The sequence below is a fragment of the Castor canadensis genome, chromosome 8, assembly GCF_047511655.1.
Source record: "Castor canadensis chromosome 8, mCasCan1.hap1v2, whole genome shotgun sequence".
In the NCBI taxonomy this organism is placed as follows: Eukaryota; Metazoa; Chordata; class Mammalia; order Rodentia; family Castoridae; genus Castor; species Castor canadensis.
In genome coordinates this window covers 67179906-67195227 of record NC_133393.1, presented here as the reverse complement: position 1 = coordinate 67195227, position 15322 = coordinate 67179906, and positions in this window count along the sequence as shown.

Genomic DNA, 15322 nt, shown 5'->3' with positions numbered 1-15322 from the left:
TGCTTCAAACAGGGATTGTTTTCTTGCGAGAAATACCTGTGTTTCTTCACTGGAGCCGAGTAGGGCTATTTGGAATAAAATGAGCCTTTTCGACCTTGAAAACTGTGATTTGCAGGGATTACTCCTTTCAAAAACTAATTCAGCTCTCAAAGTGAAACAATGTGCTCTGCTACAGCTTCTAGCATACATGCTTTTCTTTGAAGAAGTACATGAATTTCTTCAACTCAGCTGGATAGCCCTAATAGACCAAACGCAGTCTATATTAACCCTTCCACACCTAAGATTCAGGAAGTTTTCCTTTACTAACTAATGCAGTTCTCACAGGAAAACAGTGTGCTTCTAACATGGATGGTTTTCCTTTGAGAGATACATGTGTTTCTTCAACTCAGCTGAAAAGGCATCTTTGGAGCAAAGAGAGACAATCTATCTTGAAATACCTTAGTTGCAGGAAGCATTGCATTGAAAACCTAAGTCAATACTCACAAGGAATCAATGATCTCGATGCTCCTGCATCTAATAGCGATGGTTTTCTTGGAGAGATACCTGTATTTCTTCCACTTGGCTGAATAGGTCTTTTTGGATCAAAATGAGCTTTTTTGCGCTTTGAAAACTATGAACTACAGGAAGCATTTCTTTCCAAACCTAACACAATTCTCATTAGGACAGAGATGCTGAATGCTGCATCTTCTAACTTAGAGGGTTTTCTTAGGAGAGATACAAGGGTTTCTTCACCTCAGCTGAATATACGTTAAGTTAACAAACAGAGTCTCTCCCCACCTTGAACCACCAAAGTTCCAGGAAGTATTCCTTTAAAAAACTAACCCAATTCTACAGGGAAACAATGTGGTAGAAGCTCCTGGTCATAAGACGGATAGATTTCTTTCCAGAGATACATGTGTTTCTTCAAGTTAGCTGAATAAGCCTATTTAGAACAACTTGAGCCTTTCTCCACCTAGAAAATTCTGATATGCAAGAGATATTCCTTTCAAAACCAAATTCAATTCTCACAGGGAAACAATGTGGTAGATGCTACATCTTTTAAAACAGGTGGTTTTCTTTAAGGAGACAGATGTGTTCCTTCAACTCAATGGAAAATGCCTAGTTGCAGCCAAGGGAATCGATCTCCACCTTGAAACACCTAAGTTGCGGGATGTGTCTTTTCAGAACAAACTGAATTCTCCCAGGAAAAGCATGTGCTACATTCTCCTGCATGGAACAATGAGGGATTTCCTTGAGAGACACATGTGTTGCATCACCTCACCAGAATAGGTGTATTTGAAGCACAAGGAGCCTTTCTCCCCTGTGAACATTTTTTTTTGCAGGAATTATTCCTGTCAAAACATAACACAAGCCTCACTGGAAAAAAGGTGCTACATGCTCCTGTTTCTAACCAGGTGGTTTTCTTTTGAGGGATACAAGGATTCCTTCAATTTAGCTGAATAGGTCTATTTGCAACAAAATGAGCCCTTCCCCACCTGGAAAACTATCGTTCACAGGAATTATTCCTTTCAAAACTAACTCAATTGTCGGAGGGAGACAATGCAGAAGATGCTGCAGCTTCTCTCACAGATGGTTGTCTTTGGAGAGGTACATGTGTTCCCTCCCCTCAGTTGAATAGGCCTATTTGGAGCCAAAAGTGCCTATCTCCACCTTGAAGCACCTACTTTTCACGAAGTATTTCTTTCAAAAGTTAACTCAGTTATCACAGAGAAACAATGTGCTGCTAGCTTCTGTTTCTACACAGATGGAGTTCCTTCGAGAGATACATGTGTTTCTTCAAGTAAGATGAATTGGTGGATCTGCAGCCAAATGAGCCTTTTCCATCTTGAAAACTTTGGTTTGCAGGAAGTACTCCTTTCAAAACCTAACTGAGTTCTCATGGCCTAACAATGTGTTCGATGTGGCAGCCACTTTCATAGCTGGTTTTCTTTGGAGAGATGCATATGGTTCTTCAACTCAGGTGAAGAGGCCTATTTGGAGCAAAGTGAGGCTATTCCACCTTGAAAGGCCGTGGTTGCAGGAAGTATTCTTTTCCAAAACTTAGCAATTCTCACAGGAAAACAATGTGCTAGGTGCTCCTGCTTCCAACAGGGATGGTTTTCTTTCGAGAAATACCTGTGTTTCTTCAACTTAGCCAAGTCGGGCTATTTGGAATGAGATGACAGTTTTCGACCTTGAAAACTGTGAATTGCAGGAATTATTCTTCTGCAAATCCAATTCAACTCTCAAAGGGAAACATTGTGCTAGATGCTAGGGCTTCTACCATGCATACTTTTCTTTTAGAGGTACATGTACTTCCTCTACTCAGCTGAATAGCCCTAATGGACCAAACGCAGCCTATCTCCCCCTGCAAACACCTAAGATTCATGAAGAATTCCTTTCAAAAACTAACACAGTTCTCACAGGAAAACATGTGCTTCTAACATGGATGGTTTTCCTTTGAGAGATGTGTGTGTCTTCAACTTAGCTGAATAGGCCTATTTGAAATGAGGTGAGCCTCCTACTTTGAATATTGATATTTGCAGGGTGCGTTGCTTTAAAAAACTAAATGAATTCTCATAGTGAAACACTGTGCTAGATGTGGCAGTTTCTAACATTGAAGGATTTCTTTGCATACATGCATGTGCATCTGCAATTCACCCAAATAGGCCTATTTAGAGTAAGCACATGCTCTCTCCACCTTGAAACACCTAAGTGGCAGTAAGTATTCCTTTCAAAAATAACTCAAGTCTCAAAGGGAAACAACGTGCTAAACGCAAATGCTGCCATCACAGACGGTTTCCTTTGGAGAGGTACATGTGTTACATCTCCTTAGGTGAATAGGCCCATTCGGAGCAAAATGATCCTTTCTCCACTGTGAAAACGATGATTTGCAGGACGTATTCCTTTCAAAACGTAACTCAAGTCTCACAAGGAAACAAAGTGGTAGGTTCTTTGCATCTAACACAGATTTTTTTCTTTCGAGATACACACATGTTTCATCAACTTACTTGAACTGGCCTATTTGCAAGAAAATGAGACTTTCTCCACCTTGAAAAGTAGGATTTGCAGGAGTTATTCTTCCCAAACCTATCTGAAGTCTCACAGGGAAACAATGTGCTTGAAACTCCTGCTTCTAACTCGGTGGTTTTCTTTCTAGGAATGCATGTGTTTCCTCCACTTAGTTGCCTAGGCCTATTTGGAACACAATGAGCCTATCTCCAACCTGAAAACTGTGATTAGCAGGATGTATTCCTTTCCAAAACTTCCTTAATTCTCAAAGGGAAACAATGTGCTAGAAGCTGCGGCTTCCAGCATAGGTGATTGTCTTGGCAGGGATACATGTGTTTCTTCAACTCACCTGAATAGGCCTACTTAGTGCAAAGAGAGACCTTGTGCACCTTGAAACAACTACATTGCAAGAAACAGTCCTTTCAAAAACTAATTTCATTGTCACAAGAACAAGGTGCTGAATGCTGCAGTTTCTAGCATACATGGTTTTCTTTGGGGAGGAACATGTGTTACTTCAACTCAGCTGAATAGGCCTATTTGGAGCAAACCCAGCCTATCTGCACTTTGAAACACCAAAGTTGCAGGAAGCATTCCTTTCCAAAACGGACACGATTCTCACTGGAATACAATGTGTTAGATGCTCCAGCTTCGAACATAGATGGTTTTCTTTGGAGAGATACATGGGTTTCTTCAACTCAGCTGAATATACTTTAAGGGAGCAAACAGAGTCTATCTCCACCTTCAACCACCTAAGTTCCAGGAAGTATTCCTTGAAAAACCTAACCGAATACTACAGGGAAACCATGTGGTAGAAGCTCCTGGTTCTAAGACAGATGATTTTCTTTCAAGAGATACATGTGTTTCTACAAGTTAGCTGAAGAGGCCAATTTGGAACAAAATGAGCCTTTCTCCACCGAAAAAATACTGATTCTCGGGAGTTATTCCTTTCAAAACCAAATTCAATTTGGACAGGGAAACAGTGTGCTAGATGCTCCTGCTTCAAACAGGGATTGTTTTCTTGCGAGAAATACCTGTGTTTCTTCACTGGAGTCGAGTAGGGCTACTTGGAATAAAATGAGCCTTTTCGACCTTGAAAACTGTGATTTGCAGGGATTACTCATTTCAAAAACTAATTCAGCTCTCAAAGTGAAACAATGTGCTCTGCTACAGCTTCTAGCATCCATGCTTTTCTTGGCAGAGGTACATGAATTTCTTCAACTCAGCTGGATAGCCCTAATAGACTAAACGCAGTCTATATTAACCCTTCCATACCTAAGATTCAGGAAGTTTTCCTTTACTAACTAATGCAGTTCTCACAGGAAAACAGTGAGCTTCTAACATGGATGGTTTTCCTTTGAGAGATACATGTGTTTCTTCAACTCAGCTGAAAAGGCATCTTTGGAGCAAAGAGAGACAATCTATCTTGAAATACCTTAGTTGCAGGAAGCATTGCATTGAAAACCTAAGTCAATACTCACAAGGAATCAATGATCTCGATGCTCCTGCATCTAATAGCGATGGTTTTCTTGGAGAGATACCTGTATTTCTTCCACTTGGCTGAATAGGTCTTTTTGGATCAAAATGAGCTTTTTTGCGCTTTGAAAACTATGAACTACAGGAAGCATTTCTTTCCAAACCTAACACAATTCTCATTAGGACAGAGATGCTGAATGCTGCATCTTCTAACTTAGAGGGTTTTCTTAGGAGAGATACAAGGGTTTCTTCACCTCAGCTGAATATACGTTAAGTTAACAAACAGAGTCTCTCCCCACCTTGAACCACCAAAGTTCCAGGAAGTATTCCTTTAAAAAACTAACCCAATTCTACAGGGAAACAATGTGGTAGAAGCTCCTGGTCATAAGACAGATAGATTTCTTTCCAGAGATACATGTGTTTCTTCAAGTTAGCTGAATAGGCCTATTTAGAACAACTTGAGCCTTTCTCCACCTAGAAAATTCTGATATGCAAGAGATATTCCTTTCAAAACCAAATTCAATTCTCACAGGGAAACAATGTGGTAGATGCTACATCTTTTAAAACAGGTGGTTTTCTTTAAGGAGAGAGATGTGTTCCTTCAACTCAATGGAAAATGCCTAGTTGCAGCCAATGGAATCGATCTCCACCTTGAAACACCTAAGTTGCGGGATGTGTCTTTTCAGAACAAACTGAATTCTCCCAGGAAAAGCATGTGCTACATTCTCCTGCATGGAACAATGAGGGATTTCCTTGAGAGACACATGTGTTGCATCACCTCACCAGAATAGGTGTATTTGAAGCACAAGGAGCCTTTCTCCCCTGTGAACATTTTTTTTGCAGGAATTATTCCTGTCAAAACATAACACAAGCCTCACTGGAAAAAAGGTGCTACATGCTCCTGTTTCTAACACAGGTGGTTTTCTTTTGAGGGATACAAGGATTCCTTCAATTTAGCTGAATAGGTCTATTTGCAACAAAATGAGCCCTTCCCCACCTGGAAAACTATCCTTCACAGGAATTATTCCTTTCAAAACTAACCCAATTGTCGGAGGGAGACAATGCAGAAGATGCTGCAGCTTCTCTCACAGATGGTTGTCTTTGGAGAGGTACATGTGTTCCCTCCCCTCAGTTGAATAGGCCTATTTGGAGCCAAAAGTGCCTATCTCCACCTGGAAGCACCTACTTTTCACGAAGTATTTCTTTCAAAAGTTAACTCAGTTATCACAGAGAAACAATGTGCTGCTAGCTTCTGTTTCTACACAGATGGAGTTCCTTCGAGAGATACATGTGTTTCTTCAAGTAAGATGAATTGGTGGATCTGCAGCCAAATGAGCCTTTTCCATCTTGAAAACTTTGGTTTGCCGGAAGTACTCCTTTCAAAAACTACCGGAGTTCTCATGGCCTAACAATGTGTTCGATGTGGCAGCCACTTTCATAGCTGGTTTTCTTTGGAGAGATGCATATGGTTCTTCAACTCAGGTGAAGAGGCCTATTTGGAGCAAAGTGAGGCTATTTCCACCTTGAAAGGCCGTGGTTGCAGGAAGTATTCTTTTCCAAAACTTAGCAATTCTCACAGGAAAACAATGTGCTAGGTGCTCCCGCTTCCAACAGGGATGGTTTTCTTTCGAGAAATACCTGTGTTTCTTCAACTTAGCCAAGTCGGGCTATTTGGAATGAGATGACACTTTTCGACCTTGAAAACTGTGAATTGCAGGAATTATTCTTCTGCAAATCCAATTCAACTCTCAAAGGGAAACATTGTGCTAGATGCTAGGGCTTCTACCATGCATACTTTTCTTTTAGAGGTACATGTACTTCCTCTACTCAGCTGAATAGCCCTAATGGACCAAACGCAGCCTATCTCCCCCTGCAAACACCTAAGATTCATGAAGAATTCCTTTCAAAAACTAACACAGTTCTCACAGGAAAACATGTGCTTCTAACATGGGTGGTTTTCCTTTGAGAGATGTGTGTGTCTTCATCTTAGCTGAATAGGCCTATTTGAAATGAGGTGAACCTCCTACTTTGAATATTGATATTTGCAGGGTGCGTTGCTTTAAAAAACTAAATGAATTCTCATAGTGAAACACTGTGCTAGATGTGGCAGTTTCTAACATTGAAGGATTTCTTTGCATACATGCATGTGTATCTGCAATTCACCCAAATAGGCCTATTTAGAGTAAGCACATGCTCTCTCCACCTTGAAACACCTAAGTGGCAGTAAGTATTCCTTTCAAAAATAACTCAAGTCTCAAAGGGAAACAACGTGCTAAACGCAAATGCTGCCATCACAGACGGTTTCCTTTGGAGAGGTACATGTGTTACATCTCCTTAGGTGAATAGGCCCATTCGGAGCAAAATGATCCTTTCTCCACTGTGAAAACGATGATTTGCAGGACGTATTCCTTTGAAAACGTAACTCAAGTCTCACAAGGAAACAAAGTGGTAGGTTCTTTGCATCTAACACAGATTTTTTTCTTTCGAGATACACACATGTTTCATCAACTTTCTTGAACTGGCCTATTTACAAGAAAATGAGACTTTCTCCACCTTGAAAAGTAGGATTTGCAGGAGTTATTCTTCCCAAACCTATCTGAAGTCTCACAGGGAAACAATGTGCTTGAAACTCCTGCTTCTAACTCGGTGGTTTTCTTTCTAGGAATGCATGTGTTTCCTCCACTTAGTTGCCTAGGCCTATTTGGAACACAATGAGCCTATCTCCAACCTGAAAACTGTGATTAGCAGGATGTATTCCTTTCCAAAACTTCCTTAATTCTCAAAGGGAAACAATGTGCTAGAAGCTGCGGCTTCCAGCATAGGTGATTGTCTTGGCAGGGATACATGTGTTTCTTCAACTCACCTGAATAGGCCTACTTAGTGCAAAGAGAGACCTTCTGCACCTTGAAACAACTACATTGCAAGAAACAGTCCTTTCAAAAACTAATTTCATTGTCACAAGAACAAGGTGCTGAATGCTGCAGTTTCTAGCATACATGGTTTTCTTTGGGGAGGAACATGTGTTACTTCAACTCAGCTGAATAGGCCTATTTGGAGCAAACCCAGCCTATCTGCACTTTGAAACACCAAAGTTGCAGGAAGCATTCCTTTCCAAAACGGACACCATTCTCACTGGAATACAATGTGTTAGATGCTCCAGCTTCTAACATAGATGGTTTTCTTTGGAGAGATACATGGGTTTCTTCAACTCAGCTGAATATACTTTAAGGGAGCAAACAGAGTCTATCTCCACCTTCAACCACCTAAGTTCCAGGAAGTATTCCTTGAAAAACCTAACCGAATACTACAGGGAAACCATGTGGTAGAAGCTCCTGGTTCTAAGACAGATGATTTTCTTTCAAGAGATACATGTGTTTCTACAAGTTAGCTGAAGAGGCCAATTTGGAACAAAATGAGCCTTTCTCCACCGAAAAAATACTGATTCTCGGGAGTTATTCCTTTCAAAACCAAATTCAATTTGGACAGGGAAACAGTGTGCTAGATGCTCCTGCTTCAAACAGGGATTGTTTTCTTGCGAGAAATACCTGTGTTTCTTCACTGGAGCCGAGTAGGGCTATTTGGAATAAAATGAGCCTTTTCGACCTTGAAAACTGTGATTTGCAGGGATTACTCCTTTCAAAAACTAATTCAGCTCTCAAAGTGAAACAATGTGCTCTGCTACAGCTTCTAGCATACATGCTTTTCTTTGAAGAAGTACATGAATTTCTTCAACTCAGCTGGATAGCCCTAATAGACCAAACGCAGTCTATATTAACCCTTCCACACCTAAGATTCAGGAAGTTTTCCTTTACTAACTAATGCAGTTCTCACAGGAAAACAGTGTGCTTCTAACATGGATGGTTTTCCTTTGAGAGATACATGTGTTTCTTCAACTCAGCTGAAAAGGCATCTTTGGAGCAAAGAGAGACAATCTATCTTGAAATACCTTAGTTGCAGGAAGCATTGCATTGAAAACCTAAGTCAATACTCACAAGGAATCAATGATCTCGATGCTCCTGCATCTAATAGCGATGGTTTTCTTGGAGAGATACCTGTATTTCTTCCACTTGGCTGAATAGGTCTTTTTGGATCAAAATGAGCTTTTTTGCGCTTTGAAAACTATGAACTACAGGAAGCATTTCTTTCCAAACCTAACACAATTCTCATTAGGACAGAGATGCTGAATGCTGCATCTTCTAACTTAGAGGGTTTTCTTAGGAGAGATACAAGGGTTTCTTCACCTCAGCTGAATATACGTTAAGTTAACAAACAGAGTCTCTCCCCACCTTGAACCACCAAAGTTCCAGGAAGTATTCCTTTAAAAAACTAACCCAATTCTACAGGGAAACAATGTGGTAGAAGCTCCTGGTCACAGGACGGATAGATTTCTTTCCAGAGATACATGTGTTTCTTCAAGTTAGCTGAATAAGCCTATTTAGAACAACTTGAGCCTTTCTCCACCTAGAAAATTCTGATATGCAAGAGATATTCCTTTCAAAACCAAATTCAATTCTCACAGGGAAACAATGTGGTAGATGCTACATCTTTTAAAACAGGTGGTTTTCTTTAAGGAGACAGATGTGTTCCTTCAACTCAATGGAAAATGCCTAGTTGCAGCCAAGGGAATCGATCTCCACCTTGAAACACCTAAGTTGCGGGATGTGTCTTTTCAGAACAAACTGAATTCTCCCAGGAAAAGCATGTGCTACATTCTCCTGCATGGAACAATGAGGGATTTCCTTGAGAGACACATGTGTTGCATCACCTCACCAGAATAGGTGTATTTGAAGCACAAGGAGCCTTTCTCCCCTGTGAACATTTTTTTTTGCAGGAATTATTCCTGTCAAAACATAACACAAGCCTCACTGGAAAAAAGGTGCTACATGCTCCTGTTTCTAACACAGGTGGTTTTCTTTTGAGGGATACAAGGATTCCTTCAATTTAGCTGAATAGGTCTATTTGCAACAAAATGAGCCCTTCCCCACCTGGAAAACTATCCTTCACAGGAATTATTCCTTTCAAAACTAACCCAATTGTCGGAGGGAGACAATGCAGAAGATGCTGAAGCTTCTCTCACAGATGGTTGTCTTTGGAGAGGTACATGTGTTCCCTCCCCTCAGTTGAATAGGCCTATTTGGAGCCAAAAGTGCCTATCTCCACCTGGAAGCACCTACTTTTCACGAAGTATTTCTTTCAAAAGTTAACTCAGTTATCACAGAGAAACAATGTGCTGCTAGCTTCTGTTTCTACACAGATGGAGTTCCTTCGAGAGATACATGTGTTTCTTCAAGTAAGATGAATTGGTGGATCTGCAGCCAAATGAGCCTTTTCCATCTTGAAAACTTTGGTTTGCAGGAAGTACTCCTTTCAAAACCTAACTGAGTTCTCATGGCCTAACAATGTGCTCGATGTGGCAGCCACTTTCATAGCTGGTTTTCTTTGGAGAGATGCATATGGTTCTTCAACTCAGGTGAAGAGGCCTATTTGGAGCAAAGTGAGGCTATTTCCACCTTGAAAGGCCGTGGTTGCAGGAAGTATTCTTTTCCAAAACGGACGCAATTCTCACAGGAAAACAATGTGCTAGGTGCTCCTGCTTCCAACAGGGATGGTTTTCTTTCGAGAAATACCTGTGTTTCTTCAACTTAGCCAAGTCGGGCTATTTGGAAAGAGATGACACTTTTCGACCTTGAAAACTGTGAATTGCAGGAATTATTCTTCTGCAAATCCAATTCAACTCTCAAAGGGAAACATTGTGCTAGATGCTAGGGCTTCTACCATGCATACTTTTCTTTTAGAGGTACATGTACTTCCTCTACTCAGCTGAATAGCCCTAATGGACCAAACGCAGCCTATCTCCCCCTGCAAACACCTAAGATTCATGAAGAATTCCTTTCAAAAACTAACACAGTTCTCACAGGAAAACATGTGCTTCTAACATGGGTGGTTTTCCTTTGAGAGATGTGTGTGTCTTCATCTTAGCTGAATAGGCCTATTTGAAATGAGGTGAGCCTCCTACTTTGAATATTGATATTTGCAGGGTGCGTTGCTTTAAAAAACTAAATGAATTCTCATAGTGAAACACTGTGCTAGATGTGGCAGTTTCTAACATTGAAGGATTTCTTTGCATACATGCATGTGTATCTGCAATTCACCCAAATAGGCCTATTTAGAGTAAGCACATGCTCTCTCCACCTTGAAACACCTAAGTGGCAGTAAGTATTCCTTTCAAAAATAACTCAAGTCTCAAAGGGAAACAACGTGCTAAACGCAAATGCTGCCATCACAGACGGTTTCCTTTGGAGAGGTACATGTGTTACATCTCCTTAGGTGAATAGGCCCATTCGGAGCAAAATGATCCTTTCTCCACTGTGAAAACGATGATTTGCAGGACGTATTCCTTTGAAAACGTAACTCAAGTCTCACAAGGAAACAAAGTGGTAGGTTCTTTGCATCTAACACAGATTTTTTTCTTTCGAGATACACACATGTTTCATCAACTTTCTTGAACTGGCCTATTTACAAGAAAATGAGACTTTCTCCACCTTGAAAAGTAGGATTTGCAGGAGTTATTCTTCCCAAACCTATCTGAAGTCTCACAGGGAAACAATGTGCTTGAAACTCCTGCTTCTAACTCGGTGGTTTTCTTTCTAGGAATGCATGTGTTTCCTCCACTTAGTTGCCTAGGCCTATTTGGAACACAATGAGCCTATCTCCAACCTGAAAACTGTGATTAGCAGGATGTATTCCTTTCCAAAACTTCCTTAATTCTCAAAGGGAAACAATGTGCTAGAAGCTGCGGCTTCCAGCATAGGTGATTGTCTTGGCAGGGATACATGTGTTTCTTCAACTCACCTGAATAGGCCTACTTAGTGCAAAGAGAGACCTTCTGCACCTTGAAACAACTACATTGCAAGAAACAGTCCTTTCAAAAACTAATTTCATTGTCACAAGAACAAGGTGCTGAATGCTGCAGTTTCTAGCATACATGGTTTTCTTTGGGGAGGAACATGTGTTACTTCAACTCAGCTGAATAGGCCTATTTGGAGCAAACCCAGCCTATCTGCACTTTGAAACACCAAAGTTGCAGGAAGCATTCCTTTCCAAAACGGACACCATTCTCACTGGAATACAATGTGTTAGATGCTCCAGCTTCTAACATAGATGGTTTTCTTTGGAGAGATACATGGGTTTCTTCAACTCAGCTGAATATACTTTAAGGGAGCAAACAGAGTCTATCTCCACCTTCAACCACCTAAGTTCCAGGAAGTATTCCTTGAAAAACCTAACCGAATACTACAGGGAAACCATGTGGTAGAAGCTCCTGGTTCTAAGACAGATGATTTTCTTTCAAGAGATACATGTGTTTCTACAAGTTAGCTGAAGAGGCCAATTTGGAACAAAATGAGCCTTTCTCCACCGAAAAAATACTGATTCTCGGGAGTTATTCCTTTCAAAACCAAATTCAATTTGGACAGGGAAACAGTGTGCTAGATGCTCCTGCTTCAAACAGGGATTGTTTTCTTGCGAGAAATACCTGTGTTTCTTCACTGGAGCCGAGTAGGGCTATTTGGAATAAAATGAGCCTTTTCGACCTTGAAAACTGTGATTTGCAGGGATTACTCCTTTCAAAAACTAATTCAGCTCTCAAAGTGAAACAATGTGCTCTGCTACAGCTTCTAGCATACATGCTTTTCTTTGAAGAAGTACATGAATTTCTTCAACTCAGCTGGATAGCCCTAATAGACCAAACGCAGTCTATATTAACCCTTCCACACCTAAGATTCAGGAAGTTTTCCTTTACTAACTAATGCAGTTCTCACAGGAAAACAGTGTGCTTCTAACATGGATGGTTTTCCTTTGAGAGATACATGTGTTTCTTCAACTCAGCTGAAAAGGCATCTTTGGAGCAAAGAGAGACAATCTATCTTGAAATACCTTAGTTGCAGGAAGCATTGCATTGAAAACCTAAGTCAATACTCACAAGGAATCAATGATCTCGATGCTCCTGCATCTAATAGCGATGGTTTTCTTGGAGAGATACCTGTATTTCTTCCACTTGGCTGAATAGGTCTTTTTGGATCAAAATGAGCTTTTTTGCGCTTTGAAAACTATGAACTACAGGAAGCATTTCTTTCCAAACCTAACACAATTCTCATTAGGACAGAGATGCTGAATGCTGCATCTTCTAACTTAGAGGGTTTTCTTGGGAGAGATACAAGGGTTTCTTCACCTCAGCTGAATATACGTTAAGTTAACAAACAGAGTCTCTCCCCACCTTGAACCACCAAAGTTCCAGGAAGTATTCCTTTAAAAAACTAACCCAATTCTACAGGGAAACAATGTGGTAGAAGCTCCTGGTCATAGGACGGATAGATTTCTTTCCAGAGATACATGTGTTTCTTCAAGTTAGCTGAATAAGCCTATTTAGAACAACTTGAGCCTTTCTCCACCTAGAAAATTCTGATATGCAAGAGATATTCCTTTCAAAACCAAATTCAATTCTCACAGGGAAACAATGTGGTAGATGCTACATCTTTTAAAACAGGTGGTTTTCTTTAAGGAGACAGATGTGTTCCTTCAACTCAATGGAAAATGCCTAGTTGCAGCCAAGGGAATCGATCTCCACCTTGAAACACCTAAGTTGCGGGATGTGTCTTTTCAGAACAAACTGAATTCTCCCAGGAAAAGCATGTGCTACATTCTCCTGCATGGAACAATGAGGGATTTCCTTGAGAGACACATGTGTTGCATCACCTCACCAGAATAGGTGTATTTGAAGCACAAGGAGCCTTACTCCCCTGTGAACATTTTTTTTTGCAGGAATTATTCCTGTCAAAACATAACACAAGCCTCACTGGAAAAAAGGTGCTACATGCTCCTGTTTCTAACACAGGTGGTTTTCTTTTGAGGGATACAAGGATTCCTTCAATTTAGCTGAATACGTCTATTTGCAACAAAATGAGCCCTTCCCCACCTGGAAAACTATCCTTCACAGGAATTATTCCTTTCAAAACTAACCCAATTGTCGGAGGGAGACAATGCAGAAGATGCTGCAGCTTCTCTCACAGATGGTTGTCTTTGGAGAGGTACATGTGTTCCCTCCCCTCAGTTGAATAGGCCTATTTGGAGCCAAAAGTGCCTATCTCCACCTTGAAGCACCTACTTTTCACGAAGTATTTCTTTCAAAAGTTAACTCAGTTATCACAGAGAAACAATGTGCTGCTAGCTTCTGTTTCTACACAGATGGAGTTCCTTCGAGAGATACATGTGTTTCTTCAAGTAAGATGAATTGGTGGATCTGCAGCCAAATGAGCCTTTTCCATCTTGAAAACTTTGGTTTGCAGGAAGTACTCCTTTCAAAACCTAACTGAGTTCTCATGGCCTAACAATGTGCTCGATGTGGCAGCCACTTTCATAGCTGGTTTTCTTTGGAGAGATGCATATGGTTCTTCAACTCAGGTGAAGAGGCCTATTTGGAGCAAAGTGAGGCTATTTCCACCTTGAAAGGCCGTGGTTGCAGGAAGTATTCTTTTCCAAAACGGACGCAATTCTCACAGGAAAACAATGTGCTAGGTGCTCCTGCTTCCAACAGGGATGGTTTTCTTTCGAGAAATACCTGTGTTTCTTCAACTTAGCCAAGTCGGGCTATTTGGAAAGAGATGACACTTTTCGACCTTGAAAACTGTGAATTGCAGGAATTATTCTTCTGCAAATCCAATTCAACTCTCAAAGGGAAACATTGTGCTAGATGCTAGGGCTTCTACCATGCATACTTTTCTTTTAGAGGTACATGTACTTCCTCTACTCAGCTGAATAGCCCTAATGGACCAAATGCAGCCTATCTCCCCCTGCAAACACCTAAGATTCATGAAGAATTCCTTTCAAAAACTAACACAGTTCTCACAGGAAAACATGTGCTTCTAACATGGGTGGTTTTCCTTTGAGAGATGTGTGTGTCTTCATCTTAGCTGAATAGGCCTATTTGAAATGAGGTGAGCCTCCTACTTTGAATATTGATATTTGCAGGGTGCGTTGCTTTAAAAAACTAAATGAATTCTCATAGTGAAACACTGTGCTAGATGTGGCAGTTTCTAACATTGAAGGATTTCTTTGCATACATGCATGTGTATCTGCAATTCACCCAAATAGGCCTATTTAGAGTAAGCACATGCTCTCTCCACCTTGAAACACCTAAGTGGCAGTAAGTATTCCTTTCAAAAATAACTCAAGTCTCAAAGGGAAACAACGTGCTAAACGCAAATGCTGCCATCACAGACGGTTTCCTTTGGAGAGGTACATGTGTTACATCTCCTTAGGTGAATAGGCCCATTCGGAGCAAAATGATCCTTTCTCCACTGTGAAAACGATGATTTGCAGGACGTATTCCTTTCAAAACGTAACTCAAGTCTCACAAGGAAACAAAGTGGTAGGTTCTTTGCATCTAACACAGATTTTTTTCTTTCGAGATACACACATGTTTCATCAACTTTCTTGAACTGGCCTATTTGCAAGAAAATGAGACTTTCTCCACCTTGAAAAGTAGGATTTGCAGGAGTTATTCTTCCCAAACCTATCTGAAGTCTCACAGGGAAACAATGTGCTTGAAACTCCTGCTTCTAACTCGGTGGTTTTCTTTCTAGGAATGCATGTGTTTCCTCCACTTAGTTGCCTAGGCCTATTTGGAACACAATGAGCCTATCTCCAACCTGAAAACTGTGATTAGCAGGATGTATTCCTTTCCAAAACTTCCTTAATTCTCAAAGGGAAACAATGTGCTAGAAGCTGCGGCTTCCAGCATAGGTGATTGTCTTGGCAGGGATACATGTGTTTCTTCAACTCACCTGAATAGGCCTACTTA